Source organism: Trichosurus vulpecula, chromosome 9, assembly GCF_011100635.1.
Source record: "Trichosurus vulpecula isolate mTriVul1 chromosome 9, mTriVul1.pri, whole genome shotgun sequence".
NCBI classification, from domain to species: Eukaryota; Metazoa; Chordata; class Mammalia; order Diprotodontia; family Phalangeridae; genus Trichosurus; species Trichosurus vulpecula.
Window position 1 is genome coordinate 22,609,195 of NC_050581.1, and position 22,099 is coordinate 22,631,293.

Here is a 22,099-nt window from a genome sequence, read left to right on the forward strand (position 1 = left end):
TATGGCAGGAGCCAAAATAAATCATTTTTCTATTGAAAAAAAAAAGAATAAAATTGGGAGCTAAAGTATGGGTAAAACGGAAGCCAGATGATGTTCCAAAGGCTGCAGAAATTATAGAATACAGGAAAGTTGATACTGTAACTGCTGTTTATTCAGGAGAAGATGATTACCAAATTGTACTCTGAACTCATGTATCCTACCATGAATGAGGCTATGATAATGGATTCATGGACTCTAAAAGCATGACTGACCCTATATCTACCCTGCTTCTGGTTATTGTCTCCTTGTTTCCCTTTGTCTGTCAAATTTGTTGGGTAGATTTGCTTCCCATAGTCTTAGTACCCTCCACCTGCAGATTCCTGATTGCTTAAGCCAGATGTCACCCCCTGTCCACAACTGTGAGGTGTCACCCCTGGACCTGAAAACTTTGATGTGTCACCCCTGGACCTGGCATTGACCAAGCTCCAGATGCCAGCTAAGGAACTGACTTCTCAAATGGGACTCTTGCCTTCTTGGGGCAAGGACAGCTCTCTGTCCAATTTCAGCAGGAAGTAGCTATAGAGGGTGAGACCTTTGCCCCTTACCCCAACATTCTGAGCCCCATTCATTTAAGGGAGGATGATGATATTGTTTTATGTATTATTTTGTGTTATCCCTGTTATACTGTTGTAAAGTTTTGTTTATATCAGTTGCCCGTTGACCTATGTAATGGATAAGAAAGATCTTGGGGCCAAAATTAATGGTAATTTAAATTTGAGTATCTTCCCATCCATTAATAGGACCATGTGACCTGCTTACATCACAGGAAGTCTAAGTCATATGTGGTAGGAGGAGTTTGCTGAATTAGTGGAACAGGAAAGGGTGGCACAGGAAGGAAGTGAAGTCAGAGCAGTTAGAGCTGAGGGAAAGACAGGAGGCAGGTAGCTTGCTGTGAGTGTTTGTTTGTGGGACCAGGAGGGGGTAGGGGAAAGGTTATGGAATGGAGCTGCTCTCTGTAGTGATAATGTGCTTTAACTTCTTAATTGCTATGATACGTATTCAGTTTACTGGTATTGGGATTTGGTTTTCTGGTCTCTGAATAAATGTTTTGCTTCTATCTTCTATATGGAAAATCTGTTCTTAAATTTTGTGATTCAAAAACACACCGGCATACTCATAACAATAGCAACCATTATGAATATTGCCTTGGCCATATAGGTGGTAGTGGCCCCGGTGAAAACTCTCCCACCAATACTTTTGAGCAAGCTTGTCAGGTAACCAGTGGCTGAATGAATGAAGGTGTCCCATCATAGAGAGAGATGAATTCTTAGGGAGTACTCTAAGTCCATTTGGGCTGACCTATAGTCCCATAGAGTTATCAAATCTACATCCATCCTTTAGAAGTTTCTTCTGCTTTCTAATGAGCCTCCTTTTCTGGGCTATAGCTATTTCTTCTTTTTTTAGGCTAAGAGGCTTAGGCAGGACTTCAGAGGGAGATGAAACTGCTATTAGGTCTGGGTCTATGAGGCAGAGTGGTAGTTCCATAGAGGCTTGTGCTATGGGAGCCAGACCCTCAGGAATTAGGGGAGTTAAAGTTTCAGTCTTAGCTGCTTGGTCAGCTAAGTTGTTTCCACTGGCATGGATGCTGTTTTCTTGGCTGTGCCCTAGAATTTTAATTACTGCTAGGATTTGCAGAAGCAATAAACAATCTAATAGATAGGAAACTTGTTTCCAATTCTTGATGGACTATCCTGAGGATGTGAGGAAGACCCAATGTTTCCATAGCGTCCAAAAGTCATGTACCACCCCAAATGCATATCAGCTATCAGTATAAATATTAATCCTTTCTTCCCTTCCTAATTCACAAGCCCTGGCTACAGCCTGGAGTCCAGCTTGTTGTACTGAATAGGCATCAGGCAGTGACAAAGCTTCAACCACTTCTGTGGTGGTGGTGGTGATGTCATACCTGACAACAAGGTCTCCTTCCTCATTCCCGAGACAGAGTCCATCAGTGTACCAGTTGAAGTCTAGTTTTTCTAAGGCTCCTCCTGAGGGGAAAACAAGACATCTAGTTAAATTACACAGTCATGGTCTAAAGTCTCATCCTCACTTTCCACCTCAGGTCGATAGGTGGCAGGGTTGAGTGTGTTTGCGCATTTGATGGTCTGGTTAGGTTTGGATAAGTGTCCCTTCAAGGTTGGCTAGTCTGCTGGGACAAGTGCTGGGTATAGCTTGAATTCAGGATTGTTTCAATGGCATGGTGAACATGTACCATTAAGGGAGAGTCAAGAAAAATGTCCTCAGTGGCAAAAAGACGGACAGTTGTGGCTACTACCTCATGAAGACAGCCCAGGAGGCCCTTAGTGACATTGTCCAAAGTTTTACTATACTATCCCATGGGATGAATGTTTTCACCATGCTTTTGTGTTAGCACACTAACTGTATTCCCTCCTTTCTCAGAGGCAAATAAATCAAATGGGAGGGAATAGTTGGGGGCCTGAAGTTGGTGGGCATTGGAGGGGTGACTTCAGATAATCAAAGAATTTTGAGTGTCTGGGGAAAGAGCCAAGGGCTCAGGTACAGAATCCTTTAAAAGGTCATAAAGAGGATGAGTAACACACGAAAAATCAGGGATCTAGAGAGAGCAGTAGCCTGTCAGACCAAGGAAGACACAGAGCTGACACTTGGTGTGGAGGGAACTGAGTGATAACTTTAAGGCAGAATGAGTCAAGGCAAAGGCTGGAGGCAGAGGGGTGATGTCATAGGAACTTTACAGATGGGAGGGCAAACTGGAGTTTGTCCCAAGATACCTTAGGGCCCCTTGCTGCTAAACCAATTAGGAAGTGTACAGACAGAAACATCTTGGTAGGGGCAACAGAAGAGATCATCAGGATACTGGAGGACAAAATCCTTAAAATCTATAGAGAACAGGTCTTGTTTTAATATCTGAGAAACAGGAAGGTGACTCAGTGAATCCCTGCAGTTCATATGAATCCCTGCAGTCCATGTAAACCTCTCCCAGGCAAAAATGAAAATGAATTGGCTTTCAGGGGCAACTGGGATTGAGAGAAGGCCCTGCAGATATTTACTACCACGAAGTAAGTGTCCCAGGGTGGTATACAGTTAAGCAGAGTGTGGATATTTTGTACCCCGAGTGCTGGGGTATTACAATAGTATTAACTATTCACAGATCATGCACATGTCAGCAGCCCCATCTACCAGGCTTACTGACTGGAAAGATGGGCATGTTCATAAGGTAAGTACAGGGGATAATTAGGCCTTTAAACAAATAAGGGGTTGAACCCCATCAATGGCCTCAGTGCAGACTGGGTATTAACGTACATTATATGGGTCTAATTGCATAGCAATGGGTGCGGCACTTCTAACTGATGAGATAACACCCACAAGCTAGAGGTAATTTGGTTAAGAGCTAGATGATTGGAAGGGGTTAAGGGAAAAAGACCTAAAAGAAGGGGGACACTTTCAGTGGTGGAGGGTATTAGGGATAAAAGGCACAAGGAAGGGGTTCCTTTTAGGTTAAAAGAAATATTGGCCTGTAATTTTTGGAGCAGATCACATCCTAATAAATGGTTAGGGGCTTCAGAAGGGGCCAGAACAAAATGATGAAAAATGCTCATCCCTCCAATTAAAAGTGGAAGAAGGTCTGAGATACAGGCTGCAATGGTCTTATTAGGGATTCCCACAATTGAGATACACTCACGACTCCAGGGCCCCTCTCCTGGTTTCAAGTAGAGCAGACACCTCTTGCCCATGTATGAGCAAAAAAACATCTCCAATAGGAGTCATAGTGATAATGGGCATTGTCTGAATATCCCCCTCCTTGTGCCACTCCTCTTATACAACCCTCCCCAGAGCCTGAGTCATGCTGAGTGACCAGGGTTGTAGGGAGGATCCTTCCATATTTTCTTGGGTGATTTCCCTTTTCCAGCATCTACTCTAGCCCTTATTCTGCATTCTGTCCTCCAGTGGCCAGGTTTTTTTTTTACAATAAAAACAAACTCTGGAGTAAGTGAATATGAGAACTGTGATTCCAGACATTTGATCCTGGCTAGAACATCAATTCTATGAATAGTGACATCAACTCCTAAAGTTTTTTCTAGAAGCATTCTATTGTATTTCTAAGTATCACACTTCTATGACTCAGCATTTTAGTGCATTTTAAGTCTAATATAACATGAAAGTTAAAAATGTGTGTGTATATATATATATATACACACATACATATACATATCAGAAAGAAAGAAGCAGAGGATAGTTTCCACTTTTGATGTAGTGTGTTCAGTTCTGGACCCCATATTTTAGAAAGAAGTTCCTTCAGAGGTGAGTAAATTAGACGATGAGTAGAATGGAGAACGTGCTTTACAAGAATGAGTTGAAGATACTGGAAACCTTTAGACTTGGCAAGTCTTAGGTTCTGAGAGAAATGATTATTAAATAACTAATTACTGGGGAGGTCCAAGTTGTTTTTCCCCCTTCCTAGATCTTTATTTTCTACTAGGTCAAGTCAACATCTAAAGGACATGGTTGATGGATGAGATTGCCCAAATCCCCTGGGTACCTGCCTTTCTATCCTAGGTGAGAGAATGTTACAAAGAATTTAATCTATGGTGAATACTGGCCCGTTGCCATTCAGTCAGGTCTGAGCAGAAGTAGACTCCTTTTTGTCTAGATGACCCTAGGATAATCTAGATAAGTGATAAGTTCTCTGTCCAAGACTAAGTGATCAGTCACATGGCCCCAGCCTCTCCTTAAAATAAGCCTACGATTTATTACAACATTCATTCTGTCTTTACTTCTTAAATGTTCAAAGTTGATTGTCACCCTCAGGAACACCCACTTTTCCAAAGGCATATAAGCTCTGAGTGGGTTCCATGAGGGGTTTTTGCCATTAGAGCAATCCACTGACCACTTTTATTAATTATCTGCTAGCATGATTAATAAAATGATTAATTATCCAGAAACTATGTCTCTTGAACTCATTTTTAAATTATTTTTTAGTTTTTAGTTGTTGCTCTTTTATTTATATTATTGTAGTCTTTGTATATATAATTTTCCCAGTGGTGCTTATTTCCACATGCTTATATAGTAAGAAGTATTTGGCTTCTAGTATTGTCTACTTAATTAGAGAGTGCTTAAATATCATTCCATATTTCATAGTGGGTGAGCATATTCCCTATTGGTATAGCAGTAATTACCCAAGCCAAAAGCAGAAAAATAATTCTGTTGCAGGGTTAGCTTCTGATAACAAAGCCACTCACTCAGGTCTCTAGCCATACCAGTGAATTAGGAAACAAAAAAGAAAGCAAATTCTCCAGAGGTGTCTGCTAGATGGTGTATTCCTTTTTATGTTTCTCTTGATTCTTGTATTTGAAACTCAAGTTTTCTATTCCGCTCTGACTTTTTCATCAAGAATGCTTGAAAGTCCACCATTTCATTGAGTATCCATTTTTCCCCTGAAGTATTAAACTGAGTTTTACTGGGTAGGTGATTCTTGATTTTAATCCTAGCTTCTTTGACTTCCAGAATATCATATTCCAAGCCCTCTGATCCCTTAATGTAGAAGATGCTAGATCTTGATTTTGCTTCCACAATACTCAAATTGTTTCTTTCTGGCTCCTTGAAATATTTTCTCCTTACCTGGGAACTCTGGAATTTGGTGACCATATTCCTAAGAATTTTGCTTTTGGTATCTCTTTCAGAAGGTAATTGGTGGATTCTTTCAATTTCTATTTTACCCTCTGGTTCTAGAATATCAAGGCAGTTTTCCTTGATAATTTCTTGAAAGATGATATCTAGTCTCTTTTTTTTGTTAATGGCTTTCAGGTAGTCGAATAATTTTAAAATTGTCTCTCCTGGATCTATTTGCCAGGTCAGTGGTTTTACCAATGAGCTACTTTACATTCTCTTCTATTTTTACATTATTTTGCTTCTGTTTTATAATTTCTTCATTTCTCAAAAAGTTATTAGCTTCCATTTGCTCCATTCTAATTTTTAAGGAATTATTTCCTTCAATGAGCTTTTGGACCACCATTTACATTTGGCTAATTCTGCCTTTCAAGGCATTCTTCTCCTTGTTGGCTTTTTGGAGCTCTTTTGCCATTTGGTTTAGTCTATTTTTTAAGGTGTTGTTTTCTTCAGTATTTTGGGGGTATTCTTTAGCAAACTGTTGACTTAGTTTTCACTATTTTCTTGCATTACTTTCATTTCTCTTCCCTATCTTTCCTCTACTTCTCTTACCTGATTTTCAAAATACTTTTTGAGCTCTTCCATTGCCTGTGACCAATTCATATTGTTCTTGGAGACTTTGGATAGAGGAGCTGTGACTTTGTTGTCTTCTTTTGGTTGCATGTTTTGATATTCTTTGTCACCAAAGTAAGATTCTATAGTCTGATTTTTTTTCTGCTGTTTGTTCATTTTCCCATGCAATTATTTGACTTTCTAACTCTTCGTTGAGGTAAGACTGCTTCTAGTGTGTAGGGTGTCGTGTTCCAAACTTCTCAGGTTTTATGCAGCTGTTTCCAGAGAGGCGCCTGTAAATTTTCAGTTTTTCTAAGGTGGTATGATCAAAGGAGAGGTGTTTAGTCCTTTCCTGGCCAAGCTCTAGTCTGAGAGTGATCACAAGCACTCTTTTCTGCCTTGGAACTGTAAGGAGAATTCCCTTTCCACCACTGCCACAAGCTGTAACACACCAGTGTTCCTCCTCACCCTGGGACCACCTCCCAGCATTCTGATCCAGATCCAAGCAGGGCAAGGCAAGACAATCTTGCCTTGGCACCAGCAAAGATATTCCTGTAATCCCCCTCTGATCAGCTGTTTGGTCCGTCCATCATCTGTGAGCCAAGAGCTTTGGAAGGAGCTACTGCTGCTGCTGCCGCTGCCACCGCTGCTGCCGCCACCTCCACTGCTCTGGGGTTTAGTCTGTACTAAGCTGCTCTCTCACCCAGTTCCTGAGAGACCTTTCCCACTGACCTTCTATGTTGTCTTTGGCATTTGTGGGTTGAGAAGTCTGGAAACTGCAACAGATGCCAGTGATTCAGTCCTGCTCCAGCCCTGTCCATGCCAGCATGACACACACTGGGCTATGCTCCTCTCCCAGCCCAGTACAATAGACCTTTCATGTTGACCTTCCAGGTTGTCTTGGGCTAGAAATTTGTTTCACTCTGTCATTTTGTGGGTTCTGTAGCTCTAGAATTTGTTTTGAGTCATTTTTATAGGTGTTTGGAGGGGTTTGGGGGAGAACTCAAGCAAGTCCCTGCTTTTGCTCTGCCATCTTGGCTCTGCCCAGCCTCTTGAACTTTTTATATGTCATAGTTAGATATGATAACTGTATGGAAAACACTTATGTAGGGCATGTTACTTATCCATAAATATTTATTGAGCAGTCATGTGGAAATCAAGTTGGATAGGTGTTTTATTTTTGTTTGTTTGATTTTTTGTTGTTTGGCCCCAGAGTGAATAGGAGAAATATGTAAGACCTCTAGAGAGGAAATTAAGGGTTGGGTTATAGTAACCAAAAGTGGAACAGACTGTCTCCAGAGACAGTTGGTCTACCTTTGCTATAGATATTGACATAGAGCTTAGTTGACCTTTTGTCAGGGAAGTTGCTGAGGGCTCTTTACTTTTAAGGTTCTGATTAGGCAGTATTACCTCCCAACCACTTCCCATAATGCATTGTGTGTTCAGTGAATTTATTCACCTTTTTGTAAACGTCCCTGGAGTCAGCTGTCTCCATGTCTTTGCTCACTCCTTATCCCTTCCTGGATTGTCCTTTGTCCCAAACCAACAATCTAAATCCTAAGCAGAATCAAAATCTCAGTTCAAATGCCATCTTATGTCTGATGCCTATCATACTATCCCTTGCCCCAGCTAGAAGTAAGCTCTCTGCTGATACCCTCAAATTGCTTTGTTGCTCTCAAAATTTTTATCCCATTCTATCTTATATTAGAGACGTCTATGAAGTTGTCATATCTCCCCTGCTAGACTGTAAATTCCTCAAGGGCAGGGACTATAGTCTCTGTATTTCCTTCAGTGGTTGGTTAGCACAGTGCCTTTACACTGAGGCTATAAAACACTGAGTATGGAGCCCTGAATCTGGAATCAGATCCCTTGAATTTGAATCCTTGCCCTGATATTTACTTCTAGTATTGTCTTGAGTAAGTCATTTTCTTCTCTGGGATCATTTTTTAAGGCTTATATCTTACAAAAGATGGTTTAGAATGGATAATCACCAAAGTCCCTTTCATTTCTGAATCTCTGATTCTAATAGGTTTCAGTATTTTTTAATTATATTGACATTAACCTAAAGTGTTAAACCTTAAGACCACAATTTATCTTCTGAGTTCACAACAAAAATTTTTGGCAACCCATAAGACAAATTGAAAATAATTTTCTAAAATGATATGAAGACAACATTTCATTTTCTTTCATTTTTACTTCTCATCTACTTTTCATCCCTTTGCAGAAACATCCTAAGATATTCTTGAGCTCCATCATTCTCAGGGTTTTTTTTTTATTTTTTAATCAAAGATCTAATAATGGACAAATAAAACAAATAATAAACAAATATATAAAATATGGGGAAGAAGTAAAATTGTACCCCAGACACTAGAAAATATTTTTATTCCATAGCCCTTTAAAAGATTTCCTGAAGTTCCTCCATCTTTAGGCTTATTTTCTGTCAATCTTTCTTCTTTTTTCCTTTATATTTTGTTTAAAAAAGTTGTAAATATTGTGCGTATCAACTGGTTTGGGTGATTTCACTCTTTATCAGCCTATACGTGTCTTTCCATATTTCCCTATGTACTTTATATTTCATTTTTATGGCACCATAATATCATATTACATTAATATACCATAATATACCCAGCTATTCTTCACTTGTTGAATATACACATTGTTTATTTCTTTTTCTGTTATAATAGAGCAGCTATGAATATTTTTGAGCAAATATATACTATTTATGCTATTTTTGGAATATATTCCTTACAAAGAAATTGCTGGGTTGAAAGGTATGATCAGTTTTGTGACTCATTGTGTATTGCCATACTGCTCAACATAATGTTTCACTTGTCTATAGTTCCATTCATAATGCATAAGAATATTTGCTTTTCCGTAGACTGTTGGGGGAAAATGCTATTTATGACTTTATTTTGGTGTTTATGTCATTCTACTGTGTGTGAGGTATTTTCCTAAGATTGTCTTGATTTATTTTTCTCTGATTAATAAAGATTTTGAGCATCTTTTGTGGCTATTAACCAAATTTCTCTCCTGGTAAATTATCTGTTCATGACCTCTGACTACTGTCTAGTAGAAACTATGGAGAATTAGTCTTGTAGACAAGCATCAGCTCCATACAGATTTTGCATGTCAGAAATTTGTCTGTTATATTTTCTTAAAATAATTTTCCCAATCTGTTTCTTTTCATTTTAATGTTTTGCCATGAAACATCCTTATATCACTATAAAATCTAAATCCATCACAGGATTTCCAGTTTAGAACAGGAAGGGAACAAGTCTGTCTCAGTTTACAAATAAGCAAAATGAGGTCCAGAGAAATTAAATGATTTGACAAATATATCACTTCAGTCGTAACTAAAAAGTTAAAATTTTAACACAGATCCCTTGACTAAATCCAGGGCCCTTTCTACTACATGTGAATTAGAATTAGTAGGGAACTCAGAGATCACCTAATTCCACCTTCTCATTGTGTAAATAATAATGATAATGATAATGATGATAATGATAATGATAATGATAATGATAATAATAATAATAATAATAATAAAGCATTTATTTGGTGCCAGGTACTGTGCTAAGAACTTTAAAATTATCTCACATGATGCTCACATGACCCTGGGAGTTAGGTGTTATTATTATCTCCATTTTATAGATGAGGAAACTGAGGCAAACAGAGCTTAAGTGACTTACCCAAGGTCCCAGAGTTAGTTGGTGTCTGAGGCCAGATTCATACTCATGTCTTCCTGACTCCAGGTCCAACACTCTATCCACTGTACAATTGGATACACATATATGCAAACAAAAAATCCCTAACTTCAAGGACCTTACTTTCTCATATGGAAACGCAACACATAAAGGGGAAGAGGAAAAAGTGTGGGGCTATAGGAAGGATAACCATGGTGCTATAAGCAAGGGGAAAAGGAGGAGGAGGTGGATGTTAGACAGTCCAGTGGTGAGATGAAGTATGCCTTGAGCACTTCTATAAATGCTGCTCTCAGGGAGGAAGTCACCAATGAAGGTAAGAGCACTCCTGGACAAAGCTTTCTCAAGCTGACAATTTAGCTGTATTCCATTTACAAATATTTTATTTAATAATTTACACCAAAATTCGTTCATAACTTTGGTCTATAGTTTTTTTTTTCTTTTTTAAAAATGTATTTTATTTGTAATTTATGGAAGAAAATAAGCAATTCCATATAATTAGAAAGATGATTACACATGAAACTGCAAATGTACTATGAACAACTTGCTATTCATTTTAAATGTACAACAAAATTATCATGCAAATTTCTTTTTGTTTCTTTTTCTTCCTTCTCCCTTCCCCTGCCCTAGAGATGGCCATCATTAGACACAAATATGTATACATACATGTAAAATTATTCTTTACATTTTATCATTTCCTTCTCTGCATGCAGATAGTGTGTTTCTTCATATGTCCTTAATTGTTAGTTTGGGTATTTATAACAGTTAAAACAACTTATTCATTCAAAGTCATTATCAAAACAATGTTACTATTACTGTATACAATGTTCTCTTAGTTTTGCTCATTTCACTCTTATTTCATGTAAATCTTTCCATGTTTTTCTAAGATCGCTGAGCTCTTCATTTTGTATAGCACAGTAGTATTCCATTATAATAATATACTACCAGTTGTTCAGCTATCCCCCAAATGATGGGGATCCTTGCAATTTTCAATTCTTTGTCACTATAAAAAGAGCTGCTATATTTTAAAACATACTGGTTCTCTTGTTTGTCCCTAATTGTCTTTGGAAATAGACTTAGTAGTGCTATTGCTGGGTCAAAGGGAATATAGATAGCTTAATAACTCTCTGGGCATAATTCCAGATTGCTCTCCAAATGGATGGATCAGTTCACAGTCCAACCAACAATAAATTAGTGTCCCAATTTTTCCATATCCCCTCCAACATTTGTCGCTTTTCCTTTCAATCATATTAGCCAATCTGATAGGTGTATAATTCTATTTCAAGGTTATTTTAATTTGCATTTACTTTATATGACTATGAATTGTTTTGATTTCTTCATAGGAAAACTGCCTGTTCATATCCTGTGGCCATTTATCAATTGGGGAATGACTTGTATTCTTATAGATTTGACAAAGTTTTTTACATATTTTAGATATGAGACCTTTATCTGAGAAACTCTTTATAAACTTCTTCCTCACTTTTCTGCCTTCTTTATGATTTTGGCTACATTTGTTTTATTTGCACAAAAACTTTTTTGCATTTAAATTTTTTTTCAGGTTTTTAAAGTTTTTCAATGTTAACTTTTATAAGATTTTGAGTTCCAAATTTTTTTCTCCCTCTGTCCTTTCCCTTTCTCTTTCCCCCCTTCCCATTTCCCTCCCTACTTCTTTCTCCCCTCCCCAAGATGGCAAGCAATCTGATATAGACTATAGATGTACAATCATATTAAACACTTTTCCACATTAGTCATGCTGTAAAAGAAGAATCAGAACAAAAGGGAAAAATTATGAGAAAGAAAAAAAAGAGAAACTAATATGCTTCAATCTGCATTTAGACTCCATAGTTCTTTCTCTGGATATGGAAAGCATTTTCCATAATGAGTGGTTCATAATTGTCTTAGATCATTGTATTGCTGAAAAGAGCTAAATTTATCAAAGATGGTAATCTCACAATGTTGCTGTTACTGTGTACCAAAAATTTTCAATATAAAGTATTCAAAATTATCCATTTTACACCCCAGTTTGCTCTCTATTTTGTTTAGTCATAAAGTGTTTTCTTTCTAAGATTTGTCTTTGTTTCAAAATTGACACCATTGCCATGGCTTGCAAAAGGAGCTGAGTTGCCAACCATTTTATCTGTAATTTGAATCATACTACATAATAAAGAATATGATTTTATGATATATGTGTGTATATATTATGCATAATACATATATTGACACAAATACATAAATACATGCATATATACAAATATTTCTCATATATGTCTATGTGTGTGCATTTATATATGTACATGTATATATATGTATATATATATATATATACATATATATATACATACACATATATATGTTAGAGGAGTTGCTTCTTTAATAGATGGTAGACTTCATCTTTGTTTCTGGGCTTGGTGTCTTTTCCCAAGGTAGAGCATGTGCGATAGGTAATTTCTCCTACTGTGATTGTTTGTTTCTTATTTCTTAGCATTAATATTGGATATTGTTACAGATATTTATTTTTTCTACAATCTCAAACATATTGGGATAGAGCTATGTATGTATTGCTGATAATTTCCCTAATTACAACTGCTAGAGTTTTTCCTTTTCAGTCCAAACTACTCGAAATAAAGTTCCTCCTCTTAACTATATACAATGGTATACAAATTACTTGGGATAAACTAATGAAAACTTCATTGACTTCTATAGTACATCATGTAATATTCTACTTCTTTATATGATGAGACATTTGGACAGATTAAATAAATTCCCCCACTAAGGACCCTGAGGCTTGTAGCCTTTTCCCACCCCAGGAAAAGACAGATCACGTGGTTTGCACTATACCAGGTGGCATTATGCTGACTCAGGAATTTACAATTTTTTTTTGAGGAGTACACAGAAGAGTCAGCAGCAGCAACAAATGAAGGACACATTGCATAAGAACTGACCCTAAGCCTGGAAGGATTTGGAGTCTTTCTTTCCCATGCTGGCCCCTCTGAATCAATCAATCAAGCAATCGAATATTTATTAAATGCCTACTATGTGCCAGGCATTGAGGATAAAAGTACAAGAAGTGAACAACTCCTTTCAATGAACTTCCATTATAATAGACAAAAAGTAGCTACAAAATTAAAGGGTGTCCCAGAAATGAAGAGAAGAACTCAGAAAGAGAACTTTCTAGAGATGGGGGATGGCCAGTGCAATGGTAAGAAGAAGGAAGATGGAGTGCCAGAGATATTGTATCTTGGGTTAGGAAAAGAGAAAAGACTAGAACTCATGCATAAGGGAGAATGATATACAACAAGATGGAGACAGATGAGGGCCAGGATGTGTAGCTTTAAAAGCGGAAGAATGGAATTTAAATTTTTCTGATCCTGAAGGCAATAGAAATCCACTAGATTTGGTTGAGTAGGGGTCAGATCTGGTCAGATCTGCAATTCAGGAAAATTATTTTAACAGTTATTTAACAGCCAGAATTTATTTAGCACCAAATATATAGAACAATTTAACATATATTATTTCATTTGATCCTCAAAACAACCCTGGGAAATAGCTGTTCTAATTGTTCCCCTTTTATACATGAGAAAATTAAAGCACAGAAAGCTTATGTAACTTGTCTAGGATCATAAAGATGTTAACTCAGATATTCCTGACACCAAATCCACTGTGTCATCATACAATGGGCAGGAGTGACAGACTTAAGGAAAGGAAACAAATTAGCAAAGTGTTGAAATAATCAAGACAGAAGTTAGTTATTGAAGTCCTGAAATAAGTTGTTTGTAGAGTGTTTGTAGAGCAAAGTGGTCAAATACAAAGGGTGCTGTTAAGGTAAAAACCACATGATTTGGCAACTGATTAGATATGTGGGTTGAGGTAAAGTGAGAAATTCAAGAAAATACTAAGGTTTGGAGACCACTTAAAAAAGAAATATAGTAGGGATAAAGGACAAATACGTAAATGTGTGCACCATTTCCCTGAGCCCCATGCTTAAGTTTTTAATCAGTAGCAACAGGATCACCTTGAATGACAATGGCTGAAGATAAACTTCCACCTCTACCCAACACACACACACACACACACACACACACACACACACACACACACAATGAGAAAAGAGAGGGAACAAAAGAGAGGCAATTAATGGCCAATGGAAAGGCTCTGTCCATTCCTGAGCATTGTCGAGGGAGACAGGAATGGTCTGGAAGACACAACCCTGTCCCTTTCTGCTGGGAAGTTGAAAATCCCAAATCAAAGCCTTCTCTCCACAGTGAGATTTTCTAGGTATATTAAAAATAAACAAATAAACAACAACAGCAACAACAACAAACTTTTTCAAATGCAGTATGTTCTTTTCTGGCTATTTTTTTACATGATTTGGCATTGAGTTCACAAAATTTTTTAAAAATATATCATGAAGCCACAATTTTTTTCACTTTGGATATTAAACATACCTTTGGATAACATTTTGGTTAATTTTTTTCCCAAACCTGTCCTTGATAATTGTCATAGGAGTAAGATGAGTCACCAGGCAAACAAAACGTCTTTATCTCTATTTCATGAAAACATTTCCTTACCTTTCTTGAGGTATGTCATGGTTCAAGGTCCTGGTGTATTATTCCATCTTCCATTGGGAATTGCTATAATTCCAGAACAATTCCACTTACCAGACACACAGACACACAGACACACACACACATATAATATATATATATATATATTATATATATAATATGTATATTACATGTATATATGTATATACATATTATATATATATAATATGTATATTATATATATGAATAAGCTCAGCTTGTATAGGCTCAAATGGACTTCTGATAGCAGTTTGAGTATAGCCTTGAATGAAAAAAAAAAAAGTAAGTTTCAACAGGAAAAAAAATCCTTTTTTTCCCAATTGCATATTTAAGTACTTGTGACGAGAGGTTTGTCTTTACAGAAATGGTTGGCATGTTTTTCAACTTAACAAATCTTCTCAGTGTTTTTCCAACTTTAAGAAGATTATTTCACTAGAGAAGAATCAATAGTGATCCTTCCAGTTGCCAGGTCCCTTTGAATGTCATTATTTGTTATCTGTGGATTAATTAGACTGCTTGTGGTAATACTTTATCCATTCTTGCCCTCAATTTTTGGAATTGTTTTTGGTAGAACTTTCATTTGTGTTTTTATGCAATTGATCTAGTTTCACTGTGGGCTTGAATGACCTCTGAAATGCTTGGCTTCCCCCACACCAACAGAATCTAAAATATCACTAACAGTCATTGAAGTATGATCTTTGGGAAGTGTAACTTTGAGATATTTCCTTGGAGTAATATCCATTCTTTTAACATAGACAATTTTAAAAACACAACAAAAAGAAAAATGAAACATTTGTATATTACATGGAATCTAGCACACAGCTAACAAAATAATTACTAAATGTGGGGAAATCAGCTAAATATAATTTTGCCTAATCAAGGTCAGATATTTGAAGTCCACGTAGTGTCAGTAGGAGTATACACGCATTACCATTGCTGCCACAGTCAAAACAATTGCCTATCCCAAGTAATATTCACACATACCCATGTATCTGTGTGATACATATGTATTTGTGTGTATAATCATGTATTATGTGTGTGTATATACATACATACTTACATATATATGTTTGTGTATGTATGTACATACATCTATACATACATACATACATATATATATACACACACACACACACACACACACACACATATATATATATATATATATATATATATATATATATATATATATATATATATATGTCTCTATATAGAGTTGCACAGTTTTGTCAATTTTGCCTCCAAAACACCTCTGGCATTTTTGTCTCTTTACTGTTTATAAGCTGATTGATCTAGTTCAGGTGCCAATCATGTTTCACCTAAACAATTACAGTAATCTCCTAATTGCTCTTTCTCTTTTTTGTGTTATCTACTACAGTGCTGCCAAATTGATATTCCTAAAGCAGAAATGTGACTATGTCACTCCCTTTCCCAAAAGTTTCAGCAGATCCCTGTTATCTCTAATAATAAAATATAGAATTCTTTTTTTTGGCATTTCAATATCTTCACACTCTCACTTCTACTTACCTTCCTAAGATTAGTACACATTATACTCCTTCATTCACTTTATGTTTGAGTCCAGCCAACATGACATTTTATACTCCATCTCTCTATCTTTACACAGGTTGCCCCCAAATGTGTAATACACTCCACCTCTACCTCTTAGAATTCCTAGAATCTTTCAAAGATTAACTCCAGAGTCACCTTTTACATGAGGGCTTTTGTAATTCCCTTATTTGCTAATATCCTCCAAAAATTGTTTGGTAATGAATTTTAAATATTTTAGATTTAGTTGTAGGTATGCATGTTGTTTCCAACAATAAAATTTTAACTTAGGGCATGGACAATTTCTGCCTTTGTATTCCTAGTACCTAACACACAGTAAATGCTTAAAAAATGTTTATTGCATTATTGGGAATACAAAGAAAAAAATGAAAAAGGCTCTGTCCTCAATGCATGTGTATTTTATGCTCATAAAACTTTTGTCAAGGTGGAAATAGATATACTGGTTGCTAATTATTAGTATTCTCTCAGGTAATAATATTTCATAATAAGTCCCATGAACTTTCACTGAGTATTTGGTATTCTCCCCTCTATCAGATGCCTTATGAATTGAACTCTCAAAGCTCTCAAAATTGTGTCTTTTTCAGAACAGACTTTCTCCATGTACACTTGGCAAAGCTCAGCTGCTCTTCCCATCTTTATTTTCTTTTATTGCCATTTCCACTTTCTCATGCAGCACAGTTAAGAGACTGCAATGTTTGAGTCCAAATGTGGTAGCTAATATGTATATTTATAATTTCTTTTACTTTGATGATAAATATCATAGTCATTTATTTTATATCAAATGCCTTATATAGAAACAATTTAAATGTTAACTACAAAACAATAAAAAATGTTGTAGGTTCCAGTTCTCATTATTGTAAAATCTTACCATAATGCTTTATTTTCTTACTCTGTCTTATTCTGTGTGTATGTGTATATATTTGGATTTGAGAAAAATGGAAAATATGTTCAGCTACAATTCCAGTGCTAATTAAAAATCCTTCCATGCTGGAATAATGATTTATCTTCTCTAGCAAGTTCTTTTTCTTGAACCCCAAACATATGTTAGATCTGGAGAGTGGAAAACAAAAGCACACAATGACAGCACTTTAGTGACAAAAAGAAATTTAAAGCTGTGAGGACTAAATGTTCTGAGAAAAACTGGACTCAAATTCGCTAGAGTCAAAGGTTGACATTTTCATAAATTAATATTGTCAGAAGCTGGTAGATTGCTTGCAATTGTTTTATTCTAGCAAGTCAGAAATACCAATACAGGTCATTCTGACTAAGCTGGAGCAAACCTGAAGATGGCTGCATCTGAGAATTTTCTTTTAATGAATAGTGATGCAATTCTAATGAATTTTCTTCATGAGAAGGATATTTGTGTGTTTAGAACTCACTTGTAATATAATAATCATGTTTGTATGTTGGGCAGAAAATAAATATTTTATTGTTTCTTTGAATTTGCTACAAAATATTTTTTCTTTGAATTGCAAGAAACTTCCATTTTAAGCTGGTATGTAGTCCCTTTATGTCAGAGATGCCCATGATATGAACAACTGGAGCTTTTACTAAGTTTGCCCTCAAGAAAATTTTGCTCCATTGGACAGCTCAGTAGTTTCCATTGGCAAATTCACTGATCACATTTATCAAAGTGTTATTTATTTTTTAAGGAAAAAAAAATTACAATAATATTGTCTTCATTGGAAGAAGTATTTGCACTGACCAAACTTGCTTCTGTTTGTCAAACAAAAGGTCCTGTTGATAGGTGTTGCACATGCCTCTTTACTGAAGCATTGCCCCAAGATATAGTAAGGTGGACCAATTGATTGTCAGTCCAAGTCTGGCCAAGTAGAGCTTTAAGTATTATTAACTAAGGACCAATATTTAAGCAACAAAAGCTGCTTCACATTTACTGCTCCAAAAAGAATAGGTAGGAAGAAAATGTTATGAAATGGATTAACAAGTTACAGATATGGAAGTAAAAATGTGTGACCATAGCCACTCATAAAAGGAGTTTTCTAGGGCAATCTGCATTAATAGAACACTGTTATTCACTGTACCATGCTTGTACCATTCTTGTCCTCAATTTACTTTCCTTAATGTCAAATATTTTATTTTTCAAAATGTTAATGGTTTTCCTTAAATAATATACTGCTGATATTTCAATGTTTTGTTATGCTTCTGTCTTAACTCTAGATCTAGACATTTCTCTTTATAAATTTTGTGAATCTGACAATTATTTTTTCCAAGACAGAGGTGTTTCAAAGTGTCTGAAGTGGGAGGTAACAATCATCAGACTACTCACAGCAAAATAACTGTTGGAGACTGTAATATGTCTCTTTCATACTTAGATAAATCTAACAGAGTATTCAAAAGTAGATAAGATAGACCTCTGGCAATTGTTGAATCTCAGAAACAAATTGAACAAGTAATAGATGAACTCTCAAAGGTGAGGAAACAAAAGTATTCAGGCCATTTTGGACTTTTTAGTGAATTCTATAAAACATTCAAAGACAAATTAATTTCTATATTTTATCAATAAAAAAACTTTACAATAAGATGAAATTAGGTGAAACAAGGATATCCACTGTCCTGTAATGATTTAATGTATTTCTAGATATGTCTATTATTCCCAGTGAGGAAATGCCCTCTACCAATGTAGACTGGCAAAAATTCTGCAAATTGTTTTAGAGAGTTGTCTGGAAAGCACTGAGAGGTTAAATAACTTGCCTTGAGTTACACAAGTAGCATGTATCAGAGGTAGAACTTGAATCTAAGTCATCCTGACTCTAAGGATGGTTTTTCATCTACTATTCCATATTGACTCAGTTGTGAAGTAAATACATAAAAAAATCATTACTCATTCTATATACTAGCAACCAAACCTAGGAGCCGATAGAAAGGTAAATGCAATTCAAAATATTATAAAACATCAAAACACACACAAAATTATATGAATATAGCTATAAAATACCCTTTGCAAAAATCAGGAAATACCCAAATCATTAGAGAGATAGTAAATATTTATGGATATTCCAATAAAATATAAATGATTATACTGCTAAAATTAATTTATAGCAAATTGCTAAGGGGTTACTTCCTAGAAATAAGCAAAACAATACCAAAATTCATCTGGAGGAACAAAGAGTCAAGAATCTCTAGGGAAATAATAAAAACCAAAATAAATAGGAATGAGATAGTTCTAACATTACCAGATCTCAAACTGTACTTTAGGGTAATGATAGTCAAAATTATTTGGCATTAATTAAAAAATAGAAAGGCTGATAAGTGGATAAATCTAAGGATACCAGCTTCTGGGTTTAGATTCCCTAGTCAACAAAAACTGCTGGGAAACCTATAATGAAGGCTGGTAGAAATTAAGTTGAGACCAACAATTTACATTACATAGCATAAGTTTCAAATGTATTTAAGATCTAAATATATGAGGCAACATAATTTTTTTTAAGTGTCTCAGTCCTTTATTGCCTCTATCCCTGTGTGCCCTGACCCCTGACAATCCCTGAGGCTCTGGAGCAACCAGCTCACATCCCTTTTCTCTACCCCTGCCCCCCACAACAAAGGTGCTAGTTCCTCCCCTCCCCAAGCCCAAGGGAGGGGCCATAGGCAGTGTCCCAGCCTCTTCTTTCAGCCCAGAGATAATATAAACTGGAGAACAGACAGGACCTGATGGATGAAGGGGGGAAAACGTGATAGGAAAGAGTATAATGCTGAAGTTGGGGGGGTCAGGGATAGTGGAAAGAATTCTAGGTCCTATCAGGAAAATTGGGTTGGGGGTCTCAGTTTTGGCTCTAACTCATTGGATGACCTTAGGTAATTCCTTCCCCTCAATGAACTTGTTTTTTTTTTTCTCTGCAAAATCAAGGGGTTAAACTCTTGTGATCTCAAAGGTCCTTCCCAGTTCTAAGATTCTGTGACAAATGGACTGTCCCCAGGACTCCAACCAGGATCCAACTACAAAGTGAGTCTCTTCCTCACTGTCTCTCTCCCTCTGGGAAGCCATGGCAGTATCATTCCACAAGGGAAGCGGTTCTAATAAAATTTTCAAAAGACTCAGTTTGATGTTTTTTTTTTTCCTTCTGGTTTTAAATCCTATGACTGATTAGAAAAAAATGATAATAGTGTGCCAAGTCATTGGCCAGTCCTCAAGGAGGGGAACAACTGGTTTGTAATTGTGGACTTAAGTCTGAGGATGTTTGGGAACCCCCAAGGTGAAGCCCTATCTCCTTTGCTTTCCTTATGTGGACTCAAGTTGGGGTGGAGTTTGGGGAAGAAGACAAGGAATGAATGGGAGAGAGATCTTGGTCTAACTTCTTCACACATTGTACCAGGTGAGTAGTGCACCTGGAGTAGATCCCCTGGGGTTAGGAGATACCAGGTCTAAGGGGTGAGTGACCAACACATCATAGATGCTCTTGTTGGCTGGTACCACCTGGAAGAGCGAATCCAAGTCCCCTACAGAGCCAGAGGGACCTGTGGTCTTAGGTGCTAGCCCCCAGTAGGAAGGGCCTGGTGAGGGCAGACACTGAGGGCAAGGTGGGGGTGCTAGGGGCATCACCACATTTGGGGTATACATGGGGGAGTATGATGTGGGCAGCTGTCCCCAAAGGGGAACCCTGGTACCTCCTGATAGATGCACCTGACTTGAGGTACCTTGAATTACAGGCAGGGGCAGGAGAGGCCAGGAGCCTTGCTAAGATGAGAGAGGAGGGAGCTGAGACCCCCCTGTGGTTCCCAACAGCCCTGCCTGGGTTGAGGTACCCTGCAGAAGCGGGATGGGCCAGAGGGGCCAGAGTCCCCCCTCTGAGGGAGAGGAAGAGGACAGGGGAGAAGTAGGTGCCCCATGGCTCCCCAAAGACATCTCTTGTGACTTGGAGAAGGGTCCCAGGGGCCAGGATGCTGGCTCTGAAGTAGAAGAGGAGGAAGAAGAGGAAGAGAATGGCCTTGAGGGCTAGGGCCCTTCTGGAATATCCCCAAGCAAGGAATCAATACTGAAGGAGTCACTGGCTAGGTTGGGGCTAGGGAGCCGGTAGGGCCAGCCATGGAGAACATAGGGGGTCAGGTCCTTGGCAAAGGCTTTGCCCTGGCCACCCCTCTCCCCTCGACGGGCCACAGCTGTGTTTTGCAACCGAAGTGCCTCAGCAGGGATCTGACTCACGTCCACTGCCCAAAAATCCCCCTTGGCCTGTGGCTTTTCCGGGTCCTTGGGCACCTTATGGAAGCATCGGTTGGAGGAGAGGTTGTGCCGGATGGAATCCTTCCACCCTTCGTAGTCATCCTTGAAGAAGGGGAACAGAGCTTGAACCTGGTGAATAATCTGGGCCAGTTTGAGCCTCCGGGCCGGGGCAACCTGGATCACCAGGGCTATCATGACCAGGTAGGTGTAGGGAGGCTTGTCATGCCGAAGATATTTCTTCTTCCTTTTCTTCTTGGGGGGCTCTGGTTCCGGTTCTGGTTCCAGCCCTGGCTGTGGGGGGCCAGGGCTTGAGCCCCCTTGGGGCACCGTGGTAGGAAAGGACCCAGCACTGGGCATGGAGTTCTTTAGGCGGTGTTGATCTAGGAAATTGGGACCTAGGATCAGAGGATTGGGGCCTGGGTGTATGGACGAGGCAACATAATTTTAAAATTAGAGAAGTATAGAAGAAGGGTACTTTGCACAACTGTTTCCGGGGGAGAATTCTTAACAAAAAAGGGAATAGAAGTGCTAATATAAGATAAAATGAATAATGTTGATCACATAAAATTTTTAAAAAGCTTTTGTGCAAACAGAAGACAAAACAAAAGCTGCTAGAAGTTGAAGAGAAGCAGTTAAATAGGGGGAAACATTTGTAACAAATAACTTGGATAAATATCAAGGTGAGAGGGTGGCAGGAAAAGCCATGCTCTGCTGGTTGCTTAAACACAAGCAGTCAACCTATCTCCATCTCTGTTCCAGTATCTTTAAGACTTAGAGCTCACTGCCCTTCCCTCCCTCAACACACACACACACACACACACACACACACACACACA

At 37.6% G+C, this 22,099-nt stretch overlaps 1 pseudogene; it reads right to left on the bottom strand.

Moving 5' to 3' along the window:
* Positions 1-1,797: 1,797 nt before the first annotated feature.
* On the bottom strand, positions 1,798-21,620 carry LOC118832046 (annotated as a pseudogene).
* Positions 21,621-22,099: the final 479 nt, after the last annotated feature.